The following is a 15034-nucleotide window of genomic DNA, read 5'->3' as shown; positions in this document are numbered from 1 at the left end:
GCTTTTTGGGAAGAAGATGTAGCAGTCCTATTACTCACCTCTGTAGCAGGGATAGTGCTGTGTTGTGCCTCCCAGGGGATCTGTTCAGTCATTGCCGCACACTTTATTACCTTGTTCTGAGGAAGTGTATGTGTGCGCTGCAGAGTTCTCTGCTCTTAACCCAGTTTTTCCCCCCCAGCTTTTTATTGTTGTATTTGTTGTATTTATGCATCGCATAATAGTGCCGCTTGCAAACGGTTGTGTTTGCAACTGGTCATTTATTAATATCCTCCCTTTCACCTTTTCCAATACCAGCCCTTTGGTGATGCTGCAATTATCAACCACAGATGTTTCTATGACCACAGTGGGCAAAACAGGTTTTACCCCCCTAATTATATATATATATATATATATATATATATATATATATATATATATATATATATATATATATATATATATATATATATATATATATATATATATATATATATATATATATATATATATATATAACACATCTGCACATGAGGCAGAGAGGAGGCGTAGGAGTGCGTCCATCCTGGAGGGCGGTCGGCCGTAATCGAACCGTAAATAAGACATGGCTCAGGAGATGTGGGAAGCTTGTGCAAGCAAGCGTGGGTTTCTCTGTGTGTGTGTGTGTGTGTGGGAGATAGATAGAGAGAGAGGCCATTTCAAAAGAGTGCGTAGCAGGGCAAAGGGGGGAGGGGCAGGAGGTGGAATCTGCCATATGGATGAGGGAGGAAGACAAAGGGAGAAATGGAAGGGAGGAAGGAGAGACTCAGCGGCCGGCATCAACTCACTTAAAGCTCCCTACAGGCCCCGGGGATGCTGACAGCACAGTTTTGTTGATTCACCCCCCCCCCCCCCCCCCTTCCTCCTCTAGCTCGACCTTTCCGATGAAGACTCTTCTTCACTGTCATGTAGTCTGGTCAGCTGATGCATGTGGCCGGTGCCAGAGCATGTTCCTGTCTCCAGAGTTTGAACTCTGCGCATTGTGTAATCTTCCCCCCTAAGCTATACGGTGAAGGGAACACACACTGTGCCACATGGATCAGTTACTATAGGTGATGGGATACCAGCCTTTCTATCAACACAAACATACCGAGCCGTTTGAAAGAGGTGTATGTTTGCAATGAGTAGAGTCAGCTTGAAAGCTATTAAATATCTGCACACCTTTCCTCATTTTTAATGAAGAACTAAACCTTAATGCAGTGACGCCTCAGGGTGTAATTAAAAGCAAAATAAGCAGAGCTGGTGATTAAAACCAGTACACACTAAATAAAGCAGTTTCATGTTAAAAAGGAGTCTCTTCCCTGTTGCTTTGAGGGCCTGAAGCGATGCAACCACTTACGTTAGTTCAGCTTTTTTTTTGTAGGTACTGAGCTCGTCGAGAGGTTGGGATTCCTTCCTCCAGTGTTTATTGTTCTCAAGGTTTTTCCAGGAGATTAACTATCCTTAAAGACATATTCCCACTTAAAAACAAAATGATGGGAAAAAGCTGAATGGAGCAGTTTAACGCACATGAGAGAATTCGTTCTTTTTTTTTTTCTTTCTTCTGATTTGCGGTCGATGTTCAGTCGCTAAGATCCTGTTTACAACAGTTATCATCATCCTTCCTGGGTGGTCAGATCACAAGTGGATGACCTTTACTACAGTTTTAAACTTGGGATGTAAGCTTTTATTGAACTAAACTGTTAAACGTTGTCACCCTTGCTCGTCAGCACCAGAATTATAATTCAGCTAACTCCGCCCCCTGGAGCTACAGACGGGCTGTGTAGCTTTGGTTAATGGGCCTGCTCTACTACCTGGATCTAACCAAGCTCAGTGAATGGACAGCATCTCATAGAAGCAGAGTGTAAGAGGCAATGTTTTAATCTTGAAACTTTTCATTTCAACTGGACTAACGGGTAAGCACAATTCACACAAACGGATGTTAACTTCAAGGGAACTGAAGGCTTGCTGTGCTAGCCAATCTGGGTGAATTGAAAAACGGCTCATTTTAAGTCAATGATGCTACTGTTTAGTGTTTTGATTATGAACATCCCTTGTATAAACACTTTCAGTGAACATCAAGAATTGAGATCCGATCACTCAGGGAGCATATCGAGGTGGTATGGGATACATTTATCCACACCAGTTTGGTTGGCATGCGTGTCCTGGGCCACATTAAGTACCACCCACTCTCATCCTCTCCATGGCAACAATTTCAGCAGAGGAGCCCAACAGACTACTCTCCTCCTATACCTGACGGATTTCATACTTCTACCCTGGGTCTCATTAAAACCAGTATTTTGAAATGCCTTCAGTCATTCCAACATTTGAACACGCAGTTTATGCGGTGGAGCTGGGAGACTTTTGTTAAAACATAGAAGACTTCAAACCAAACAAGTGCAGTGATTTTAATTTGTAGCACTTGTTTGGTGTATGAATACTTGTTTCCCATATATGAAAACACAACACTGAAGAATAGGGGACTGATGTTAACCCTAACTGTGATGGACAGAGCCACACATTGAAAGGTTGTAGGCCGCACAGCTAACACTCATGTAAACATTTAAAAGAGCGACACAGGCCATTTGTTAGGCTGAGCATTTGTTTATTAAAACTTTTGATTTAAGTACACAGTGAATTTATTTGGTTATTGTTTACTCACCAAGTAAAATTAAACAAATTAATAAGTCTTTTCTTTTGAGTTACCTGGCTGGTGTACTTCCTTCCTCGTTCGAATAAAGGATGAGGTTGAGGGTGGAGCTTGAATTTGTGGAGGAGGACCGTACCAAGTGCTCAGATATCAGGAGGGGGGATCAGGGTTCCTTGCTGTTAACTTGCATTCATTTTGTGTCTTGTCCTGCCCTGTGTGTTGGTTTTGGTTTGGTCGGCAGCTTTAAATATCTCCCTCAGTTGTCATTTCGTCCGGTCTGTTAGTTGAGTTCACATCCTGTTCAGTTAACACAAACTTTCAGTAAAGTTATCTTATTTTGACCTCTTTTAACAAGTCCTCTACTTATATACTCTGACAGAGTTCATTTTTTGGCCTTTGTTGAACACAGTTTTTGGATAAAATAACATGGTTGTTCAACTTTTAACCTGTGTTCGCTTACCTTGACTGCTTGGCCCACGACACTAGCCCTAAATAATAATGATTTACCAAATGAAATGGGAATCTCTGAGTTGGACAGAGTTTGGCCCAATGGCTCTGTAAGAAAACAACTGATGCCACTTTGTCTTTTCAGTCTTGTAAAATGCAAACATGGAATACTTCTCTGCTTTTATTGAAGCTAAACACGTCATCCTTTAAGGACTGTGGATAGCGAAAGGCACATGTTCAGTCTGCAGTCTTTATAGCTTTGAATTAGGCCTGGTTGCTTTTTAATTTGAGTGTTAAAAAGAAGCTACAAAACAAGCTTTTTCTGAGGTCAGATGTGGTGCATTCCTGAGGGCTCCAGACGAATGGAAGCAGTCAACACTAAGAAGGCGACATACTTAATAGGAGCATTCATCTTGTAAACTAACTAAACTTTTGTTACATTTAGGGAAGCTTCTGGCCTTGCTTAGTGAAAACAGATTCAGGAAACTAAACCATCTGTAGAATGAAGACCAGCTATAACCTTTTACCACTTTGTTGCTGAGCTTTTCTCAAAGCCACTGTTTTTCTGTCTTGGCACAGTATGAGAGCTGCAGAACTTCCCAAATGTTTAAGGCTGGAGCAATCCATTGGGATGAGTGGCCCAGAAGTTTTTATCTGTTCGAAAATGTAAGTGAAGGACAAAGTTGGCACTGTATAATCACTTTAAACTTCTTTACAATAGTCGCATGAAAGCAAACAGCCAAAATATCTTTCATAGAAAATGCTTTGATACCAATTTTCTAGAAAAGGCTATATAAGAAGGATTTTACTCCTGACAAAAAGGAAATACCAGGCTGTCAAAATCATCAACTAATCCCAATGAATCACATTTTTAGTGGCATGTTTCAAATTCCCGATTTGTGCGTCTTCAAACAGTTGTTTTATGCTTTGATTTTGTCCTTTTTTTTACTGGTTGAAGCTCAGTCAACTTTACTTAAACCTGCTTTTATTTTGAAAGAACAAAGACAACGAAAGTTACAACATTAACTTAACCACGGAAAAAAGGAAGTTGATGCAAATTAAACAGGAAATGAAAACAATAATGGGTAAAGATGCAAACCTGCTATTATTTTGAAAGGACAAAGACTTGTGGCACATTGAAGGTTATTAACATGAACTGAAACAGAAAAAAGGAAGTTGTTGTTGTCGAAAAGCGAATAAAAATAATAAACTTTAACAGTATAAAAGGGATTTGTTTGATGTCCCCTAAAGGGACAAAATAACACGCTATTAATGCAATTAGAAAAGTAATGAATGCATGAATTTATGACCTTGTTGCATCTCGCTTAACGTTGACAGCCCTTATTTTAATTAATGTAGGCCCACAGTGCCACTTAAACGAAGTTAAAGTTGTACAAGTGCTGCGTCAGGTTAAACTAGCTCATACCACTCAACATAATAAGCCAGGCGTGTGGACGTTAACGCGCGAGATGAACCCAAGTGCTGATGTTGGCCACATAAAACTGATTTGACGATGTTTACCTCCAAAGTAACTGACGTCAGAAACCGCACACCCTGAGTAGCGTTTAAGACTGCCTTCCATGTTGTTTTTGAAGAATGCCATGAACTGTTCTTACACACACGCTTGACGCGATATCAATTTGGACAGACTACTCGACCATAGGAGGAATCTGAATTTACATTTAATTGACCAGGAAATTAGTTGTAAGGATGATCTCCAACTCGTGCTAATGCCGCTCCGTTTGATTCAGCTCTATGAGTCACTGGACGGCTGCTGCTCCAATGATAATCACGGTGTCACTTTTGTGACAACCCCAGCGAAGGGGAATCCCCTTTCATTGTCAAAAGAGGCTTTAGATAAAGATTCCTCTTGTAAAAGGGAGGACAGAGTGTGCACAAATCGTCTTCAACATTAACATGACGTTCTCTTTGTATCTTTGCTTTGACAACCTGTTTCAGACTTTGTAAAAGATGATTTTTATTCTTCTTGTAGATAAAGACAGACGATCAGTGGATCACACTCTCCGCTTGAAAACGAGCTGGGTGACTTCACTGATGTCTCTTTTCAAGAGGAGCACAGGATGTTTTTTTTTTTTTTTTTTGCACCAACACCAATTGTGCTTTTTGATCACACATCGCAGGAGGCGTTAAGCCGCTTTGTGTCAAGGTTATTTATTACAGCTTCAGCCTGTCAGTTGAACCCTCAACACCAAACGCCTGCTATTAAAAGCTATTTGAATCCACAGCATCATCACCAAATGTTAAGAAAACAACCACACATATTCCCTTGCATCTGGACGTCCACAGCTATAGACAACGACAATGTTCGCCTGGTTGATTTTTTTTTTTGCTATCGGAGGTGAGAGACATCAAATAGGCATACTTGTTGTTGTGACATGGTGCTTTAAGCTGCTGTCTACCATTTTTTTGCGCAGGACTAGAGGCCCTCAAGCTTCCACTAGTGGTACTGCTCTTACTGTGCAGGTGTGTGCAGTCGCATGAGCAACATTTCAAACATGCCAGAAGTTAATTTAGCCCAGTCAGATCAGGCTTTGATGGACCATTGTGATCGCTTTTTGGCTGCGTGCCAAACAGCAAAGCAAATTTAGCTCAAATGTGACCACGTGTCAATATCAGTGGAGCAACTCAAAAAAGGCTCTGTGTGTTTCTTTGTCTGACTTCCTGTCTGGGTCGTTCTTGTTCAGCTGGACGCATGCTTGCAGTGGTCTCCATTAAAAATGGACCCGGGGCGTATGTGAAATGCAGCAGAGCGGAGTGACGCTGCTTGCACATTCTGGAGATGGACCACGGGCGCTTGCTGTCTAAACACAATCAGTGAGTGGAGTCGGAGCGCAATGGGCCGCGGCGCCTGCTGACTGAACACGGAGCGCAGAGACGACGTGGAAACTGTGGGTTACACGTATTGGTTTAAAAAAGATCTGGAACTCTTTAGCCATTGGCACCCATGTCAAAACTTTTGGGTTTTAATTGAACTTCCAAAACTGTGTTAGAAAGTCAAACTTGATCGAAACTTAATTTGGTTCTTATTACAATCCTGCAACTTCACGAGATAATAGCAGCAGTTTAATCTGAGCAGCAGGTTGGGGAGAAGACGCCTCTGACCTCAACATCGACAATATTTCTTACCAACTCACTAGGTCTTTTTCAAATATGTTTATGACTAAGCTCCTTGAAACCCCCTGATTTAATTAAACTATAGCATTGAGCAGCAGCCTCTTAATGATCGAAGGCCGCTCGCCTTCTGAAGTCTAAAAAAGGAAATGACATTTCTAAGGGACTTTGAATTTGATTATAGAGTGGTGTCGCTGCAGCGTCATGCCTTCGAGTTTTATTAACTGAAAGTCCTCTGTGAAAAATCCGGTGTGAATGTCCGTCAATTTCAACCAGCGTTTCATATCTTCATACACACTCATAATTAGAGAGGCTTTCCGTGGGCAGTGTTGTCAAATACAGCCCGGGAAAGAAAACCTGTTCTTTTGAGAAGATTTGACTTGTTTCTCATTTCTTTTCAGACTGCTTGTGTTTCTGACGCTCACACTGCTGTGCACCTTGCTGCAGTGAGTTTTAAGAAACGTGAGGAGGATGCTGTCCTGTTCAGCTCCTATAGTTCCCTGCATGCTCGAACGTCTGCGCTCTGAAGCAATCCCTCCAGAATTAATCTGTAGCTGATATTCAGCTCGTCCGCTGCTCACATTGAGAGTCAAGTTTCGAACAGACTCTCTTTTACTCCTGGCTGCTTATATCTCATGTTACAAAGGATGTTACCTTTCAATGATTTTGATACACTGTACATCTCATAAACTCTGGACTATTTTAAGAATCAGGGGCAAAACGTTATGTGTCCTGAAACGTCTAATGTGGCGGAGCATTTCCAACTCAGTGCTGCAAAGAAAAGGACTGCTTGCTTGATTTCTTAAGTGGACTTTGCTAATCATAGGAGCAAGTATGTTACATTTGCATTCCCTTACCTTCAAACCTTTCTCCCAGAACATTTTTTTCACTTCTTCGTATCTCCTACAGCTAAACAGTGGGGCAAAGTTTTCCCATATTACCATAGTAACAATATTACTCAGTTGTGAATCTTACAGTCAAGACCAAAATACGTCGTGAATTCATTTTGAAGAGCCATTAAGTAATTGTGCAATCCATTCATGTTTAAAATAATCAATGACAGGTCGACTGTCGTTAGCTGCTGCTTTAGTAAGCATTTGTTTAAAAAAGGATTTTGAGTTGAAAGCAGAAAGAGAAGTGATAGACGAAGTGTTTGGAGTTCTTGTTAAAATATTGAAGTAACTGAAGAGTCATCTGCTGTAGCCTGATAAAAAGATCAGAAAAGCATTTTATCTTCAGTAACTGCGTTTTTCGATTGTGATAGGATTCTTATCATCCCAAACAGTCAGTAGAGAGGAAACTTTCACGTTAGCCACCTTTATTTGACCAAAGTTTTTCTGTCACTTCATCCAAAAGTGTATTATTTGTCTTTACTGCGTAATGCTAGATTTGCCCTTCAAGAAGAACAGACTGCATCAACGGGCTCCTGTTCAATCATTCTTTACATTGATAGTACATACACTATTTACTTCAGAGTACAAATTACACCAGTGTTTCCAACTGTTTTCCTCAGATCCCCTTACCCTACTTATATCTAAGAGAAGCTGGGACCCCCAAGGACCCAATCATTAAAAAAAAAAGATACTTGACAGAGATTAATCTTCGAGGCTTTCATGAATAAAACCCCAACAGAATATCTACACACACTTGTTCTTACCAAAAGACCTTTGTATAAACTGTCCAGTAAGAGTATCATGATGTTTTAGTTGACAAATGTAATTTTGACAACCGTAGAGCGGACAAAGACTGCTCCCCACGCGTTTAGTTCTTTGGCACCACATGACTCCAGATTGGGAACCAATTTATTACACCATGGTATTTGGATATTTACAGGCCTGTCGAAGACATGCTGTTTGTGTTTGTGTAAAAACCCATTGTTAACTTTCCATCATCCCTTTGCTAAATTTTAGTTTGATTCCCAATTCATTTTAGTTTCATTTTTTTAAAGAACACTTTATGAAGTCATCCTTTCCCACAGTAAATCACAAAGAGAAAATGTAAACAAGTAGATGTAGAAGAGCCATTACATGTGCTCAGATTGAAAGCTTCTTTCAAAGGCTCTCTGTTGTAGCAGATTAAGATCTAGTGAGGTAAAAATCTGTTCATTACAAGTTTATATGCGCAGCAACCTTGAAAATGTCTCATCTGTCACCAAACCTTTCTCGCATTTTGGCACAGTGTTACAAATATTCTATCACTCATTCTCTTTCTCAGGGTTAATCCTTCTCCAAATTTCTGTGTCTTTTATATAGAGGGAATCATTGGAGCTGCCTGGCGAGCCCGAACGCACGCTTCCACCACCCACTGAATTCGACTGTATTGGAGAATTCCTTGGCATTCATCAGATTTGGTGTTGACTCATTCTACAGGAACGAAGAGGTGGGTTTATCACCCTGCGGGGCTTTGCTGTCTGTTTGAGGACGCCACACTGTCATTGAAACTCTCGATCCAGAAGTTTGTGTGGTACTTTTTGAGGTAGCGTTAAACCTATGCTGTGTGTTGTCTATTTGACCTTGTCTCCATCGCTCAACTTGAACCAGCTGAGGATTCAGAGTGACCTTTTTAACATGGACGATGACTCCTACTGTACATGTCAAGGGCATGGCGTTGTAACCCGTGCCTCCAGCAGGCCTTACTCATCTTTCTCTTCCCATTGCCTTCATGTGCTTTCATAGTTCAACATCGTGACTTGATGCAATTCTGGAGGACAGATGGTGCTGAACAATACCCCGCCCACAGATTCCTAATGGACATTTTTGTCAGCTGAATGGTTACAAGGATTGACTCTCCAAAGCGAATCCTTAAATTCCTTCTAAGATGCATGGTTAGCCCATTTGAATCTTGCTCTTATTCCCGACGCGTTAATTTGAGTCGACATTTCTGACAGACAAAAGCTGCTGTCACTACTACCTTCCCTGAGAAATAAAGGGGGGGGGGGGGTGGTCTATTCATCTGGCTGTTTTGATGTAAGAGTGAAGCTCAGAACAGATTTGTGACCATCACTTGGACAAGATAGATGTCAAAGTCAGTACATCCCAAAAGAACGATTTAGGACAGCTGGCTCCTGAAATGTTCTCCTCTCTGCGCTCAGTTTTCCCTATAGGTGGGATCCAAGGAGGCAGGACTTATAGGACACTGAGCTTGTTCTTTTAACTAGAAATCCAAGATGGTAGGTGTAGCTGAGGCCCATGCTATGAGGCCTTGTTCACACTGCACCTCCAAATCCGATTTTTAGCTCATCCAGATTGTATGTAGTTAATTTTTTTGCCAGTCTGGACAAGAAAAAAGATTTTTCCAAATCTGATTCGAACAACATACGGAGGTGGTTTCAAATCTGATTCCAAAAGACCCGACTCGATCTGAACTGATCTCGGTCGCTTCAATGTGTCTTCCGCGTCACTCTCAACACGACAGCATTGAAAAATAAGACGTAGAAGTCATAGTTAACTTTGGTCAGTGAAAGAAAACGGCAAGAATCCAAACAAACGCAGTTAAACACGCCCGCGGACAGACTGCTCCGTAAAATTGTTTGCGTTAGAAATCAAAGTCTGAACGAAGCCAAAGACAGTTTCTGCCTGTTATTGGGCTCGCCACAGTATGAAGAAAAAAAGAACATGCTGGTGAGCAGTAAAGAGTCTGAAGCTGCTTTATTACCTGCCAGATGATCGCACCAGTCCTATGATATAAACGCCTGCCCACGGTGAATTTTTCCTGAATATTATCCGATGTGTTCACACTCCAGCTCAACCCGAATTCATGTGAAAATGTACTTGGAAAAATACGTTGATGTGACCTCCGGGTTTGTTGGAGCCAACCTCATGTTAACACTCAAGGACTGCCATCGGGGGAAAAGTCAGGGTTAAAATGTTGACAGTGTTCTTTCATGCAGCTCATCCCAAAACGGTGACCAGGAGTTTTGTGTATGGGTGAGAATAGACCATAAAAAGTTTGTCTTACTGTACTGAATTTAGAGAGAACACACAAACAAACATGTTAAGACTGCAGAGGTGTCTTCACTTCAAAGCTTCTTCTCTCTCAAACGTGTTTGAGAAAGAAACCCACATCTGATTTATGCTTGTGCAGTCCACGGATCCGTTTCCTGCTTTTCTGGATGCACACTCCATGCAGTCTTTCATAAGGAAACACCCAAATAATCCTGTAATCCCCATCCTTAATCCATGTGCAAATCCTCTACTTTTAGAAAGTATTCATCAAAATGTAGACATTAAATTCACTCGGGTCACAGACGTCTCCAGGGACAAGCTTAGAAAGTTGCTAAAGCAAAAGGTTAAGCTTTTTTTTCTTTCCTGCTATTGTGCCACGATGGCGATGACAAACCGAGGATGTAAAGTACTTCTATTTTGTCAAAACTGTGGAAACAGAATCTGATGGAGAAAGTGTGTCACATGTGGCCTCTGGTCTATTGGCATGCATGAGGCACATTGAGTAATTCTCACATTAAATTCAAAATGCTATACTTGTGCCCGGATAGTTTTAGCAATGCTGGAAGTTACAGATCCATAATTGACTTGATTTTTCCCATCAATAAATACAGAGTTTTTTCTTTTGCACTTTTGACCTCTGGCATGTTGTTCTCAGCTCTGCCATTTTGGTGTAAAGACCACAGCAGATGAAATATTTAACTCAGTGACGCCTCCTGAGCTCTGACGCGTGCCCACAGCTCAATGACTCTTATAATATCAATTTTCCTTACACTCGTTTGTAATCTGTGGGCAGCTAACTTGAGCTCAGACAACGATGACAGCTTTCATGATTTATGAGGCCAACGTCTGATCGCTCTGTGGCAGAGATAAATGGGATTGTGGTTAGTCAGCCCATGAACGAGGCCTCTGTGTGTAAGTGTGTGTGTGTGTGTGTGTGTGTGTGTGTGTGTGTGTGTGTGTGTGTGTGTGTGCCCATCTCTACGAGTGCACCCCCCACTCTCTCACAGTCGCACATGACCCTTTCAGCGGAGCCATCGTGTAGTCCAAGACAAAAGATTGATTATTTAGTGACAGTTATGTCCTCGTGTCATCAGACAGCTGCTTATGTCCTGACTGCTGGTAATTGATTTTTTAAATTTAATTTATGCCAAACAATGAATCAGAGAGGTGTGGCTGTGCATCTGTGGTCACGAGAAGTGCATGAAAATATGTAGCCTTGAGAGAACTTTCTAATTGTTCTCTTTTTTTTATACAACAACACAGTGTTTTCAGATCTATTCTTCAGTTTGGTTTGGTTTCTTTTTCACACATACTCTTTAGCTGTGTCTGGAGGCTGTAGTGAGATAACACACTCAGGAAATAAGACTAGTCCAGGTTAGACCATCATTCAGTCACCAGCTACAGTAAGTGCTGTGAGTTCCCAGTAGACATCACTCCTCTGTAGAGACAATAACAGTGGCAGACCTGCGAAAACGTTTGGAGGTGGAACCATGAGTGGAGATCCCAGGGGAGGGGATTTTCTTAACAGGATCCAACTTGTGATGTCACAAACTGAGAACATTTGAAACGGAGCATTTTGATCTGTGGTAAGACTTAAGCAGATCACTAATGACTGGAGGGATTTATTTCAAATCTTGTGGGTCTATAGACACTCGGGTAACCCGAATAAAAGTTCAAAAACACTGTAAAAGTGGACTTTTCAGTATGTCCCCTTTAAGGTTGCTCTTCTTCATGCACTGGAGCCGATTCCTAAACTGACTCTGGTCACGTGTTCAATGTAGATTTGTTCAGACTCAGACTGAGTTTTGATTCTTTATTATGATGTCTGACGCAGCACCAACAGCTCACCAGTTTATCAAATAGACCAAACTGCAATAAACGTCCTCTTGTATTACAAACTGACACGCCATCTGTCTCTTTGACACACAGGAAGCGTCGCCGCCTCACATCTGTTTCTGCCTCTCTTTTATTTCACTGCAAGTTCCTAACTTAGGCAAGAAATGTAAAAGGAAGAGTCATGAAATAAGGAGCATGTCAAGAAAGAACAGAAAAAAACAAAAGCACTTGCTTCTGCAATTGCTGCATGGCCACCATATTCATGCCTCCTAATTTAACGTCTCATTTGTATATTTATCGGACTGAAGATGGAAATAGGCAGAGCTGCGGCACAGTTCATTTGTATGCAGTGCTGCTAATTAAAAGCTAATGAAGGGCTGAATTAGTTTGTGTCCCCAAAGGAGGAATTATTTCTGTCACAGAATTTGAAAAACATGTCCAAGAAGCTGCATATATTTAGAATTGTCAGTAACTTCAGACCAGTAGTAGTTTCAGACGTGTCTTCTGCAGCATAGAGTCAGAACTATTCAGTGTCATCTTTGAAACGTCCAAAGAATTCAGACAGTCGGTGGAGTAGTTTTGTTTGACGTGTATCATGAACTTCACTCACAGTTCTTAGTTTCCTGTTTGCAGTAGTGTTTTTGTCACAAAGGTTTTTGGTCAAATATTGAGGATAAAAATGGGCTAATTTAGTCAAAGCTCTGTCTCTTTTGGCCCGTCCCTCTGTCCCTCTGTCCCTCTGTGTGTGCCTGATGAAGCGACAAAGCGGAAAATGTCACACCTGCTTCTCCCAGATGTTATATCAGATGCTATATCACTCAGTGGTCAATCCAAAATTATAAATCACATTCAACCGCTGTTTGTTCTAGTTTTTCATTCTCTCTTTTTATGAATGTGCCAGTATACATTGGGTACCATGTCAGTTATATCATTTTTTTTAAATTGTATTTTATTTTAGTGAAATCAATTAACATCAATACCAAAAAAAATTACAAGATCTAGGCACCCAGTATTGGAGCATTTTTTTTCTTCTGATGACCAAAAGTAGCAGTCTTATTCCTGAATGAAATAAAAGCTTTGACAATATTTAGGTTTAAAATAAGACTGGAGATATTCTACTTCTCAATATTCACCATGTAAATAACAAAGACACCAAACCGTTTGGAAGTAGAAAACACTTCGTCAGCATTAGCTGCTGGCGTGAGCGCATGAAGAGCAACACACTGGCCACTACATTCATCAGAGAGACAGAATACCTCGTACAGCCGCCAGAATATCTTTTTAATTAGGCACAGGGTTCACTTCCTCAATTCACTGGACGGAAAGTCCCACCCCTTCCAGTTTAGAAAGACCAACAAAACCACAAAAGTTCCTGGATATATTACAAAACAAAAGTATCAGATGATGGCTGTTCTTTACTGATCCCTGAAGGCAAATTAGGTGTTTACACTCTGAGTTTGTGCTCTGAGTGGGGGAGCTGGGGCAGGCTGGGCTGATTGGATGGGGGTTAAGTGTCTTGCCCAACATGTTGCTTGCAGGAGCTGGGTATCGAACCCTCAACCTTCCGATTGAGCCGCCCCTTGTTTGACCCCTAAACACATTAACGGTGAGGGATTCCCCAAAGAATTGTCTCAGAATAGATAGTCTTTGGGTTGCATTTCCTAAATGAACCAGGACAAGAGAAAAACACTTCTTCACAACTCTGATATTGGAGTATACATCATTGAACTCTGTAAGTATTATCCTTTGAATAACTTGAATGTAAATCCATTCATTAGTTTTTTCAGGCGTGCATTTAAAGAGTTCAATTTGGTATTCTGTCTCCAGACTACCTCTTTGACTTTACTACTTTGTAATGGCTCAGCAAGAAACAATTGGCAGTCGAGTGCAGCTTCATTTAAGTAGTCCTCTGAGAGTCTCACTTACCCAGACACAGCCTATAGACTTGGCTCATGATTCCCCCGCAGCCCTAATGCAAATAGCGACAGAGTATTGATACTGTAAACGGGCATGTTAAACATGTTGCTTCAAGGTGCAAACGTTCTACACGTGATAGGCCGGTGGCTGAGGGCGTATACCCTGCGTTTCACTAACTGATATTAATTGATTTGATCATCACGTTTGTGTTCACACTCAAGGCACTGAAAGCTGTTGATGGTTATTCATATTGAGGGGTTGTTCCTGTGTCACAAAGCCCACAGCTGGAGAGCTCGCCATCAGTGTAGTTTTACAAACGCTCAGTGCCACAGTGGTGCTGAGTTCTTCCTTTCCGAGGGCTCGGTCGCTCGAGGTTTGACTTGCCTCTCTGCATTTTTTTTTTTTTTTTTTTTTTTTTTTTGTCTTCAACTTTTATCTTTTCCCCTCTCCAATTAAAGTTTGTTGTCACGCTGCAGACTCAACTTTCTGTCAACACGTTTAAGAAATGGAACAACAGCGTTCAATTATTTAGTTTAGTTTGGTATGTTTTCATATTGATCATGTTCTAATTAAACCTGAGGGAATTGATCGCTATCGCCCACCACACCATCCCACTTTCTTTTCTTTTTTTCTTTATTTTCTTTTACAATTACAGCAACTCGCCCAAGGGTGTTCTCCATTGTTTGTCCATGTGTCACAAGTGATATCTCAGACACGGGTGACTGGACTTTGAAAGCACTTAGAGGAATGATGCATTTTATCATCGCATGTTGGGATCTAAAAAAGCCTTTGGCCATAATAGAAGGGTTATAAACATACTTACAACATGTGCATGTTCTTTTCCAGCAATTCCTGATACGCACTCGTGTGCATTCACTGCCACTTAGTAAATGAAACGGGAACTAAATAGAAGTTTTATTGTAGGCAATGACTATTTGGTGTTTTCTTTATTTTAATGAAAAAACGAAAGCAAACTCATGCACACTTAATTATTTTCTCAAATATTTTTAACAACGTTCAACATGGCCAATGTATTTGTGCACAAGGCAGTGATTGATAGATTAAGGATTCAAGACATCTTTATTGAAATCCTACAGTACTATTTGTTCCTATT

The 15034-nt window shown here is 41.0% G+C and overlaps 1 protein-coding gene across 3 annotated transcripts in view; it reads left to right on the top strand.

Moving 5' to 3' along the window:
• adarb1b (adenosine deaminase RNA specific B1b) overlaps positions 1-15034 on the top strand; it is a 116562-nt gene that overhangs the window by 19225 nt on the left and 82303 nt on the right. The window contains exons 1-2 of one of the 3 annotated variants that reach the window (XM_079357312.1): positions 7658-7675; positions 8476-8602. The exons of 1 other annotated variant lie outside the window; for it this stretch is intronic. The gene's annotated coding sequence lies outside the window, so the exon portion shown is untranslated. Of the gene's footprint in view, positions 1-7657; positions 7676-8475; positions 8603-15034 lie in introns of those variants that run through there. One more of the 3 variants, XM_079357311.1, reaches the window with a different exon arrangement.

This window comes from Symphodus melops (genome assembly GCF_947650265.1).
Source record: "Symphodus melops genome assembly, chromosome: 12".
Lineage (NCBI taxonomy): Eukaryota > Metazoa > Chordata > Actinopteri > Labriformes > Labridae > Symphodus > Symphodus melops.
The sequence above is the reverse complement of the archived record's forward strand: the minus strand, read 5'-3'. Positions and strand labels throughout refer to the sequence as shown.